This window comes from Phyllostomus discolor, chromosome 6, assembly GCF_004126475.2.
Source record: "Phyllostomus discolor isolate MPI-MPIP mPhyDis1 chromosome 6, mPhyDis1.pri.v3, whole genome shotgun sequence".
Taxonomy (NCBI): Eukaryota; Metazoa; Chordata; class Mammalia; order Chiroptera; family Phyllostomidae; genus Phyllostomus; species Phyllostomus discolor.
Window position 1 is genome coordinate 122,772,727 of NC_040908.2, and position 11,279 is coordinate 122,784,005.

The window sequence follows — 11,279 nt, forward strand, 5'->3', positions numbered from 1 at the left end:
CCTTTCATCCCTTTTCTTCCCAGCAAGGTCTCCCCTGCTGCCTAAGCCACGTAGCAAAAGGGACCACCCCAGAGCAGAGTGGTCCTCTTACCCAAGCCAAGTGGCCTCCCTCTGCCAAAGCCTCATGGCCCCAACTCCCAAAAGCTGTGTGGTTCTGACCTGGTATGGCTGCCACACCTGGGTTTAAATCCCAGCGCCAATCTTCCTCTGTAGTCCCATTTCCGACTTCTCCCACAATCAGTTACACATGCCAGCATTTCTGTATCCTTCCAGCTTTATTGGGCTGCCATAGTGAGTCTGGGCAGGTGTGGCCCTGTGGCGTGGAGCCAATCATCTCCAAGCTCTCACATAGGCGCTGTAACCTGGGGGAGTTGCCTCCCAGTTACATCCTGGGTTGAAGTCACTTCCATCCCCCTGGCTCAAAGCTAGGCCACAGCTACTTAACATATCTATGCAACCAGTTAAAGGTTATAGATATGTTAAATGACCATGCCAGAGGTTAGCTGCACAGCTGTTGCCGTACAAAACAGCTTTCAATGGCCCTGCTCCATGTGTCCCATCTCCCAACTCAGACTTGTGGGGGTGAGGATATCCTATAGATAATTTTTTTCTCTAATATTTCCTGGATACCCTGAGTTCTGGACCTCATTAGAAATCCCTATTTGGGGTCCCCCTCTGCAGAATGCAGAGAAGTCCTCAGAGACTGGGAAAATTCCAAAGTCTCACTCTCTCACACCTGAGGAGGTCGGTCTGTCATGGGCAATTATCTCCCTTTGTGGTCGCCAAAAGCTGTTACAGAAGAGACGGCGGGGGTGGGTGTGTGTGCATGTGAATGATATACTATTACTGAATGGACCCCGGGCCCACCACCAAGGAAAGACATCTCTCAATGCCAGAGGTTGGTGAAAAGGAAAGGGATTATTTGTTTAAAAGTTATACAGACTTAGAGTAATGACTTCATGTCTTCATTAAAAATACTAAAGTCCGTTAGAATACCCACAAATGCACACAGTCCTTCCTTCTCCCCTTTGCCCAGTCCAGGGTATCATATCTCAGGAAAAGAAGTAGAAGTCCGTGGTTAAGGCAGCCCCTTAGTTCTGGACCATCAGCTGTGTCACCGCTGTGATCTCCAGTTAGTCCAAAACCATGTGGCACCTTCTCATGGCCCAACAGCAAGAATCCTTTCATCCCTTTTACAAATCTCCATTTGGGGGCCCCCTTGGCTGCACCCTGTTACACTTCCTTAACAGGATAACACCCTTAAGAAGGCAAAAATGGTTCTTGGGGTGGGGAAGTGGCAAAAATATTACTCTCTTAATGTGTAAAGCACAGACCTAATAAATAAACAAACAGAAATGCAGGTTATCTGTGCTATTAAAATTTCATAGAGGCAATTATGGAAAAAAATGTCTTAAAGTTTCTATAAGTAGGTGATAATTAATAAGAGATTGAGAAACACTGGACTAGACTGATAAGATAAGAGAAACACCAAGGTATATGCTGGTAAAAATCTTGAATTCTAAGGAGAAAGAGAAAAATCTTACAAATTTTCAGCTGAAAAGAACAGGATATGTACAAAAGAAGAATCATGCTAGAATTAATTTTTTTTTTCTTTTTAATCTCTAATGCTGGAACTGAGACAGTGGAATGGTTTAAGGACTACTGAAAGACTGTACTCAGTCAATATATAGCTCATCCCTCAGGATGAAAGAAAGATACATAACACTTTGGAGAGCTCCCCACTGAGAAAAATACTTAAGAGAAGACTTTTCAAGCATTATCACTTAGGTGAACCAGAACAAAAATTTGGGAAGAATGTACAGAAAGAAAACAGGCAAATACTGAGTCTTGGACTAAATATTTAAATAATTTATTATTAAGTCTAATGGAAAAAGTTGAAACCAGGCAAATGAAATAGAAACATGACTGAGGTAATCAAGACTCACTTGTCTTCTAATTGCTAAGCTTATGCAATTATATAGCTTTAGACATTAGAGTTAAACATTATTAATGACTCTGGAATTTGAAACTATGTAAGTTTCATGTTATTCTTTTCATGAAGCATGAAACTTGAAAAGCCATGAGTTTTTATTAATTGTAAGCATTTATATTGCCATTGTAATAAAATAGGCCTGTAGCAAAGCTAGCTTAGGTGGTAGATGATTTTTGTATAGGATCCTCTGGAGGGGAGCAAAAGAGGAATGGACAGGAAGAAGTCACAGCATTGGGAAACTGTTAGCAAACAAACCCATTAGGAATGAGGCTGGTGGAGACAACTGTGTTCCTGGAGCCCTAGTGAAAGTGCTTCCCACAAGGGCTCTCATGACAGAGGATAAAAAAAACCCCAACTCTGGTAATCAACAAGCTGAATATCATCTCTAATTTAATGTCTATTCCTGAAGACTTACTCTAAGGCTGGTGAGTGAATTAGACATCTGTGATTCTGGTGCTCTAGGATCAAGGTAAGCGCTGGACTGTTGTTATGTCCCAGATAGGCTAGAGGTGACAGGACTCTTGCAGGACATTGATATATGTGGATGCAGAATAGATAAGAACGGACACACAGCCCTGGCTGGCGTAGCTCAGTGGATTGAGCGCGGGCTGGGAGCCAAAGTGTCCCAGGTTCGATTCCCAGCCAGGGTACATTCCTGGGTTGCAGGTCATAACCCCCAGCAACTGCACATTGATGTTTCTCTCTCTCTCTCTCTCTCTCTCTCTCGCTCTCGCTCTCGCTCTCCCCTCCCTCCCTAAAAATAAATAAAAATAAATAAAATCTTAAAAAAAAAAAGAACGGACACACAAATCTGGTTGGTTACAAGGCAAGTGGAGGGTGAGGTGTGGGAAAGAAGATGATAGTACATCGGCTCTCTGATGTTACTGAAAGTATGTAAGTAAAAACATACCATCCAAAAAATAACGTGCCCCAATAATCTGGGTATGAAAAAAAGAGAAGACTGAAGACATATCTTGGAAAATACAAGAGGAGCCTTGATCATGACTGAGATCCATGCAGGCTTCCCAAAGAAGGATGTGGTGATGCGAACCCCGGCTCGTGCGGTCCACCACATTGTGGATGAGATACAAGAAATTCATATGGACTATTGAGTCCTGTGGAGGAAAAGGGGTGGCATGGCTTCTCTCTCAAGAGGAGAAAAAGTCTCAGAGTTCCTCGGCCACTCTCTCAAGGGGAGAGCACCCCAACCTTTGCCTTGACAAGCTTTTATTGCTTTTTCTGGGCACATTACCTGATGGTCCTCATTTACTATGCAGAGGTTCACTTTAGGTGGTTACCTTTTATAGAAAACAAAGGAGAGGATGCTGTTAATCACATCACAGAAGAGGGATATTTGGAAATGCAAAGGGACAAGTGGTTAAACTGGTTACACTCGCCCTTGGAAGGTTTAGCATAGATTTTAGGAAGTTACTTTAAAGATGTTCAGTGAATGTTTTCTGCCTCAATTCAGGGTGAGGGAGTTTTAGCAAAAGCAAGCCTCATTGCAGTCTAGGTACAATACAGGCCTGATTCCTGGAGGGAGAACCTATCCATGGGTGTGGGTCCTGTGCATCTCTAAGCGGAAGCTGGGCCCACAGCATGCAGAACGGTTTCCTATAGTGTGGGAAGGGCTTTGGGGAAGCAGCCAGACCATCTTGGAAAATGTGAGAAGAGTATGAGGGAGAAGCCATTTGGAAGGGGATTTCTAGGATGAATACGTGTTAGACCAAAAACTTTCTAACAGGAGACCAAACTGGAAATTCCCCAGCCTCTTAGCTCTCTGGCTTCAGACATGGGCTGAAGTTAACAACACATCCCTGCTATGACCTTTCCCTAGTAACTTGGCATCATCAGCTTCTATAATCTCTCATCTCAAGCTCTTGCCTTTGTTGAATTGTGTGTCCCTGACCTCTTCCTCTCATAGAGCAGCCACATGCTTTTTACGGGCAGTTCCCTTCTCGAAGCCAGTGATGGGTCTCCCTTAACCAATAACTCTAAAGGTAGAACAGTTTCTCTTATCACATATAGGATGGTGGGAGGAACTGCTTTTCCTCCCCAGAAAGAAGAAAACAGAGGCACCAAGAGAGGGAACCTGGAGTGGAAGAAATAATGATAATGTGTACAAGATATAATGGCTACTGAGATAAATATTTAGAGATAGCCCTTCATCAGAGGGAATTAACATTTGTCTCCAATTTTCCAAAACCACCTGTTTACAGATTTGCCTCACCCTCAAACTGTATGCCCCTAAAATTCTGGGTGTTTTTCATCTTTCCCCCATAGTCCCAGTTTCTAATATGGTGCTTGAAAAATGATAATGCTTAAAGTGTACTTGCTAAATGAGTTAATGAGTGAAAGTGCACTACCAAATATATCATATAAATTTCACCTCTAGAATAGTCTTCCAGATATCATGCTGTTGCATGCCCAGCAATAATGCCTTTCTTTTTCTCCCATTTCAGTTATTTTTAAACTTAGTTCCCCAAGCTGTGAGTACAAGGAGTGCTTCAGCTCAGGCAAACACTCCCTGCCAATGCTGCCTCTTCAAGGTCTGTTGACTCACTTTGCAAGTGAGCAAACTGCATTATGTGATAATTTCAGAAACTTAAATATCCATTTTCTATCAATTACTGGTTTGTGATATTTGGGAAATGATCCACATTCACTGAGTCCCACTTTCCTTATGTGTGACATGGGGTTAATACCCAGTCCTGAAATGGATATTCAACATCTAAATTCAGAAAAATGCAAAGTATCCCACACAAAGTGCTTACTATAGTATCTGGCATAAAACATATGCACAATAAATATTAGATTATTTCTTCCTTGACTGTAGTGTGTTCAGATTTATTCTCTTTCTGGGACGCCACTTGCATTTCAGAATCCTGTATTTTTTGTCAATTGCTGTTGCAATAAATCTCTACCAGTAACCTTTCTTAAGTAGAGTAATTGTTCTACACTACTGGCTTCAAGACATCTGATGATGCTCCATGTGAAGGATGCATCTTAGTGGGAAGATGAAGTCTTAGTGTGAAGTTGTGAACAAGGCCCTTCACAATCAGGAAAAATCTGCCTGTGCATCTCCTCCCTGCCCTGTCCCGCACTCCTAATGCACCTGCCACCCTGGGCTAAAGATGTTTAACGAACGCAAACATTTCCTAACGGCGATTTCCTATTTTCATTCACCTGATTTCATTCTTCACCTTATGTTAACTGCTCAGTCTCGGTTCAAGTGTCATCTTGTTATTGCCTTCCCAGACACACACAATGGTTTCTTCTCTATATCGATAACACTGTTTTGTAAGAAAGAACATACAACCATATTTTTACTTTGATTAGTTGGAAACATGTGTCTTTAAATGAGACTGGCACTCATTGAGGGTAGAGGACATAACTTTTTCACCTGTGTCTTATTTGCATGTACAAAGAAGATGGAAGTGTGGAATATGCCAAAATTTCATGGTGTCTTCACAAAGATTATTCCAGGAAAATCTGTGATTTCCTCTGTCTCTGTGAATAAGAAGTGATGTCTCTGGTGGCCTCCCCAGGCATGACTACCTCAAACCACGCTGGTGTTAGCCACACAGTCTTCCACTTGCTGGGCATCCCAGGCTTAAAGAATAAGTACATGTGGATTTCCATCCCCTTCTTCATCACCTATGTCATTGCCCTGCTTGGGAACAGTCTGCTCATTTTCATATCCTCACCAAGCGCAGCCTCCATGAACCCATGTACATCTTCCTCTGTGTGCTGGTTGGAATACACCTTGTCCTCTCCACTTGCGCAGTACCTCAGGCTTTGGCCATCTTCTGGTTCCAAGCTGGGGAGATCTCCCTGAACCACTGCACCACTCAGGTATTCTTCCTCACTTCCACTTTCATCTCCGAGTCAGGGATCTTGCTGGTGATGGCATTTGATTGCTACATTGCCATATGCTATCCATTGAGATACACCACCATTCTTACACATGCACTGATTGGGAAAATTGGTGTGACTCTTTCTGAGAAGTTTTGGTACAGTATTTCCTATAATATTCTGAAAAGACTGGCTTTTTGCAGAACTAACATTCTTCCACACAGTTTGTGAGCACATTGCCTTGGCCAAATATTCCTGTGATGACATACAAGCGAACATCTGGTATGGAATTTTTGTCCTAATGTCAACAATTGCTTTAGATGTTTTAAATTAGTTTCATATGTGCTTATTCTCCGTGCTGTCTTTCACATCCTTTCCCAAGATGCTCGTCACAAAGGTCTCAATACATGTGGCTCCCATGTCTGTGTCATCATCCTCTTTTATGGGCCTCGGATCTTCTCAGTCCTCACTCAGTGGTTTGGACAACACATCTCACCCCACATCCATATCCTCATGGCCAGCGTCTGCATTCTTGTGCCTCCTGTGCTGAATCCCATCATTTATGGGATCAAGACCAAACAGATCCACGACCAGGTGACTCGTATCTTGTTTTCAAAACACAAATGACTTTGGGAATGGACGCCAGATTAGTTTTCTCAACATTTGTAGTCATACATTGAGGTGAGCTTTAGAAGCCCTAGCAGGTGAGAGACAGCTGAGACTCTATATCTATGTAGCCCGTAGACTACATTTCACTGAACATGTGTTTCTGGAGCAAGTCCACAGGGAAGCTTTGGACATGCTTTTCAAAGTCTCTGATCAATAATAAAAGATCAACTTCTTTGTGGCTCAGTAAGCTTTCACACACAGAGTCTGAGAAATAAATCACTTATAGTCTGTACCCAAGATAGATATTTGGAAAGAGATGAATTATTTTTTTAAAATTGTATTTTATGGCTTATGCTATTAGAGTTGTCCTGATTTTTTCCCCTTTGCTCTCCTCCACCTAGCACCTTCTACTACCTCAGGTGATCCCCCCACCATTGTTCATGTTCGTGGGTCATGCGTATAAATACTTTGGCTACTTCATTTCCTATATATTGCACTTTACATCCCCATGGTTATTCTATAACTACCTATTTGTACTTTAAAAAAATGATTTTATTTATTTGTTTTTAGAAGGGAAGACAGAGAGAAAGAGATGGAGAGAAACATCAGTGTGTGGTTGCCCTCTGAGAGCCCTCTACTGGGAATCCGGCTTGCATACCAGGCATGTGCCCTGACTGGGAATCAAACCAGCAACCCCTTGCTACACAGGCCCACACTCAGTCCACTGAGCCACACCATACAGGGCTACCTATTTATACTTCCTAATCCCTTCAACCTTTTCACCCAATCCCCCTCATGCCCCTCCCATCTGGCAACCATAAAAATACTCTCTGTATCCATGATTCTGTCTCTGTTCTTCTTGTTTCCTTAGTTTGTTTTCTGGATTAAATTGTTGATAGATATGTATTTTTTGCCATTTTATTGTTTATAGTTTTAATCTTCCTTTTCTTAGTTAAGTCCCTTTAATATTTTATATAATAATGTGATGCGTGGGTCACCGGCCAGCAGTGTCCACGGAATGCTGCGGATGGCTCGCCGAAAACACGTGAGAAAAAACATGCACAGAGACAAACTAGTTTCTGTGGGGAAGTAGGGATGAAATTGCCACCACCCCAGTCTGGAGCGCGCTGATTTACCATCCATACCTGCTTTTATTGGGCTCATTTTGCATAATAATTCAGGTAAAGTACAGTACTCATTAGGGGGAAGTAAGGAACCATAGAAAACAAGGAACTCTGCCGGTCTATTTTGAGTCGGGGGTCAAAGAGCTGTAAGACTTTGAGGAACAAACTAACTTCCTCCTTGGACCCTTCTCATTCAACTGAGAGCATTCTAAACAAAGAAGGTTTCACAGTAATTTACATATTCTTTCTTAGGCCTGATCACCCGGGGAATCCGCCCTTTTCAGCACAGAGCTGCACCACCCTGTCATTGTTTCAGGCTTAGGTGGAGCAAGGGAACTAAGGCAACCAAGAGATAAGGAGATTTTCTTCCAGACAATGAGAACTCAGGCTATGTCAAAGCCGAGGAGTGAGGGTCCATCACCCCCTTTTGCTGCAGCCCCCAAGTCCTTCTTTTGGGGGGCCTCCCAAAGTGATCGTGCCTGTCTTAGGTCATTCCCCCCCATGGGGAATCTTACCCGTCTTTGGCTAACTGACCAAGCTTTTTGGGGTTCAGTTATGAATAAAGCAGCAGAAGCAGCATTCCTGCCAGGGAGATAAGCTTTTGTCTCCTTGCTGGCTTACTGTTCCAAGGGCGTTCCCTTAGCCTTAGCCTAGGTGGGGGTTTCCGCTTCTGATACCAGTCAGGGCGGTTCCCAACAATAATGGTTTAGGAATGATGAACTCCTTTAGTCTTTTAGTTCTTAGATGGAATGCCTGAAGGTTGGAGTCTTTATCTTCTGAAGTTAGTTCCCAGGATTCTTGTACTAACAAGCTGTTCATCTATAAGCTACAAATTAGAGTCAACATTTACAGAAACAATGTCAAAAGAGTGGTGGGATGGGTTACGTTATTACTTTAAATAAATTGAAGAGAATGAAATGCATAAATAAGCCAATTTATTACTTCAGTTAGTGTGATTTACATTCTCTTTTTTTGTTTTTAAAGTCTTTTTTAAATGGCTGAATTTTAACATAGTTTTTACAGAGATAACATATGTAATTTATGTAAATTATATTTATATTTTTAAAATATCTGACATGTTTTTATATATATTTATAAGTTTTATTTATAGTGTAAGTATTTAAAGCATATTTTTAGCTAGCTATCAAATATACTAGTTTTTGGAAGAACCATAATTTACCTAACCATTTTTATTATTATTAACTTGCAGTGTGTTTCAAATGCTTCAGTTGTCCAAGAGTGTAATGTTTACTTCAACATTTCCTCATTTTGCCTGTCTATGAATTTTAGTTATATGTGAGCCCTTAAATAGTATGTTGTCGACTTACTGTTTTTTTGTTTCCTTTGTGTTACTCAGAAGAGTTTTATGTCACTTTATTTATTCTTTTATTGTTGTTCAAGTACAGCCCTCTCCATTTTTCCCCACCACTTCCCACCCCCCCATCCCCACTTCTCACCCTTGATCTTACCAACTTTGGCTTTGTCCTGTTTTAAAATCAAACAAGAATTACATTATTTTAATTAAAATTTTGCTTCTACTTAATTTAGCACCTGAGTAATTATAGTCGATATTTCAAAAAAATTTTTGCTGTTGTTTTAGAGAAATACAAAATAAGCAAAAGAAGCATTTTAATGACCAGCAATCATATCCATAAACCAAACATTTCTGTAATTACAAAATGCCTTTGTCATTTAAGCTTATTTTCACACAATTGTGCATGTATTTTATGACTTACCTTGTTTTATGCTTAATATTATATAACAAGCATTGTCTTTCAGCATCAAAAGAACATTATGTGAATAGCTATGTGTGGTGCCAGCTGGGGGCTGGAAATATCAGAGGGAAGATTTTGTCAAGCATCTGATGTGTAACTCATTATTCTGTACACCTGAAACTAATACAAAATAACATTAAACATAAACCATAATTTAAAATTTTTTAAAAAACATTATGTAAGTATTGTTTTTTGCAGTTCATTACTATTTTATTTTTTAGTATATTTTATTGATTATGCTATTACAGTTGTCCCAATTTCTTCTCCCCTTTATATCTCCCCTGGAGCATCCTGTACTGTCTTGTACCACCCTGTACCACATCATGCCATCCCACCCTCCAGCATTTCCCCACCCTCTTAGTTCACATCCATGGGTTGTACTATAAGTTCTTTGGCTTTTCCATTTCCTGTACTATTCTTAACCTCCCCCTGTCTATTTTATGCTGAACAATTATACTTCCTATTCTTGTACCTTTCCCAACTTTCTCCCCCTCTGCCTCTCCACTGATAACCCTTCATGTGATCTCCATTTCTGTGATTCTGTCCCTGTTCTAGCTGTTTGCTTAGTTTGTTTTTGTTTTCATTTTTTTTAGGTTCATTTGTTGATAGTTGTGTTTGTTATCATTTTACTGTTCATAGTTTTGATGATCTTTTTTTTCTTAGATAAGTCCCTTTAACATTTCATATAATAAGGGCTTAGTGATGATGAACACCTTTGACTTGACCTTATCTGGGAAGCATTTTATCTGCCCTTCCATTCTAAATGATAGCTTTGCTGGATAGCGTAATCTTGGATGTCTGTAGGTCTTTGCCTTTCATGACTTGACTTCTTTCCAGCCCCTTCTTGCCTGTAAGGCATTTCCTTTGAGAAATAAGCTGCTAGTCTTATGGGAACTCCTTTGTAGGTAACTCTTTCTTTTCCTCTTGCTGCTTTTAAGATTCTCTCCTTATCTTTAATCTTGGGTAACTTACTTATGATGCGCCTAGGTGTGTTCCTCCTTGGGTCCAGTTTCTTTGGGACTCTCTGCGCTTCTTGGACTTCCTGGAAGTCTATTTCCTTCACCAGTTCTCCTTCATTATTTGTTCAAATGGGTTTACAATTTCTTGCTCTTCCTTTTCTCCTGGCGCCCCTGTGATTTGGATGTTGGAACGTTTAAAGTCCCAGAGTTTCCAAAGCCTCTTCTCATTTTTTTGAAGTCGTGTTTTTTCATTCCATTCTGGTTGAATGTTTATTTCTTCCTTTTGTTCCAAATCATTGATTTGAGTCCTGGTTTCCTTCTCTTCTCTGTTGATTCCCTGTGGATTTTTCTTTGTTTCATTTTGTGTAGCCTTCATTTCTCCCTTCATTTTGCAACTGAGCTCAATCAGTTCTGTGAGCATCCTGGTTAATAGCGTTTTGAACTCTGTGTCAGATAGGTTGTCTATTGCCTTGTTGCTTATCTCTTTTCCTGAAGTTTCAATCTGTTCTTTTATTTGGGTCAATTTCTTTGTCTTGGTGGGCCTGTTATGTTGTAAGGGGGTGGAGCCTTAGGTATTTGCCAGGGTGGGGCAACACTCTTTGCTGTTTTGTGATGCTGTATGTGAGAGAGGGGTCAGAGAGGGAACAATGCTGCTCACTCACTCTACTCTAGCCTGACTCTTCAATGAACTCTTCTGTGAGACTGGGTGTTTCTCCCGCCTTCACAACCCCCACAGTTTTTTACAGGTAGAGGATTAGACTTTAGATTCCAGTCAGCTAGCCCTACCTTGCCTACATGGTTTGCCATCTTGCTGAGGAACCTCTCCACCAGCCAAGCTGCCTGTCTCTGCCCCTCCTACTGGTCTGGATGAATGTTTCTTTAACTCCTTGGTTGTTGGAGTTCCATGCAGTTTGATATCCTGGCAGTTCTGGTTTTTTATTGTTTTTAAATTGGTTGTTTTCCT

General features: G+C 41.0%; 1 pseudogene; it reads left to right on the top strand.

Annotated features, from left to right (window-relative positions):
• Positions 1-3,571: 3,571 nt before the first annotated feature.
• On the top strand, positions 3,572-6,875 carry LOC118501277 (annotated as a pseudogene).
• The last annotated feature ends 4,404 nt before the right edge of the window (positions 6,876-11,279 follow it).